Source organism: Stegastes partitus, unplaced genomic scaffold (genome assembly GCF_000690725.1).
Source record: "Stegastes partitus isolate 25-593 unplaced genomic scaffold, Stegastes_partitus-1.0.2 Scaffold304, whole genome shotgun sequence".
NCBI classification, from domain to species: domain Eukaryota; kingdom Metazoa; phylum Chordata; class Actinopteri; family Pomacentridae; genus Stegastes; species Stegastes partitus.
In genome coordinates, this window is record NW_007578035.1 from 585,993 (window position 1) to 587,118 (window position 1,126).

A 1,126-nucleotide genomic window follows, 5' to 3' on the forward strand; every position below is an offset into this window, starting at 1 on the left:
ACAGCATGTGATGGAGATGTCAGTTCAGTGCGGACAGTGTGAAAAGAGGCCAATCAGTCATCACGAGTGAAAACACCTGGACTGATGCAAAGCAGGTGAGCTGCTGTATTAGTCAAACTCACAAATCTAAATTGCTATTCAGTTAATCTTCATACTGTAAATGAGCTACTGCTCCTTCCTGAATGGTTTGTTTGATGTGTGATTGAAAGGTTCTTTCTTTAGCAGGAAATTGCCAATTTGTTGACCTTCGTGTATAGAGGTGCAGGAATATACCTGTCTCTGGTTCTGGATTTGTGAAAACGTGCACAGAGCAGGCGCTAGCATCTCCAAAACCCAAGCTGAAAACAAAAGGTAATCTCAGTTGTTTTAAATTAAATTACTATTTTTTTGTTTTTTGTGCGTAATGCGTTTTCATGCATAATCTGATGGTATGCGAGAAAGAAAAAAAAGGTTAGGGACTAAAATTTACAATTCTACAATTTCATTTAGCAGACACTTTTATCCAAAGTAGGGTACATCTGAGAGCAGATACATAAGCAAGGATCTATCCATCCATCCAGCTATCCATCCATCCATCCGTCCATCATCCATCCATCCAGCCAGCCATCCATCCATCCATCCATCATCCATCCATCCATCCATCCAGCCATCCATCCAGCCATCCAGCCATCCAGCCATCCATCCATCCATCCATCCATCCAGCCATCCATCCATCCATCCATCCATCCATCCACTATCTATACACCACTTAATCCTCACTAGGGTCGTGGAGGCCTGGAGTCTATCCCAGCTGACTCAGGGTGAAGGCAGGAGACACCCTGGACAGGTCACCAGTCTATCACAGGGCTACACGTAGAGACAGACAACCAAGCACACTCACATTCACACCTACGGACAATTTAGAATCACCAACGAACCTGTTTTTGGACCTTGTGGGAGGAAGTCAGAGAACGTGGAGAGAACCCACGCTGCACGGGGAGAACATGCAAACTCCACGCAGAAAGATCCCGGGTGTCCTCACCAGGACGCAAACTGGCGACCTTCTTGCTGTGAGGCAACAGTGCTACCAACTGCACCACCTTGCAGCCCAGCAAGGATCTAGTAAAACACATTTTGACAACTAACA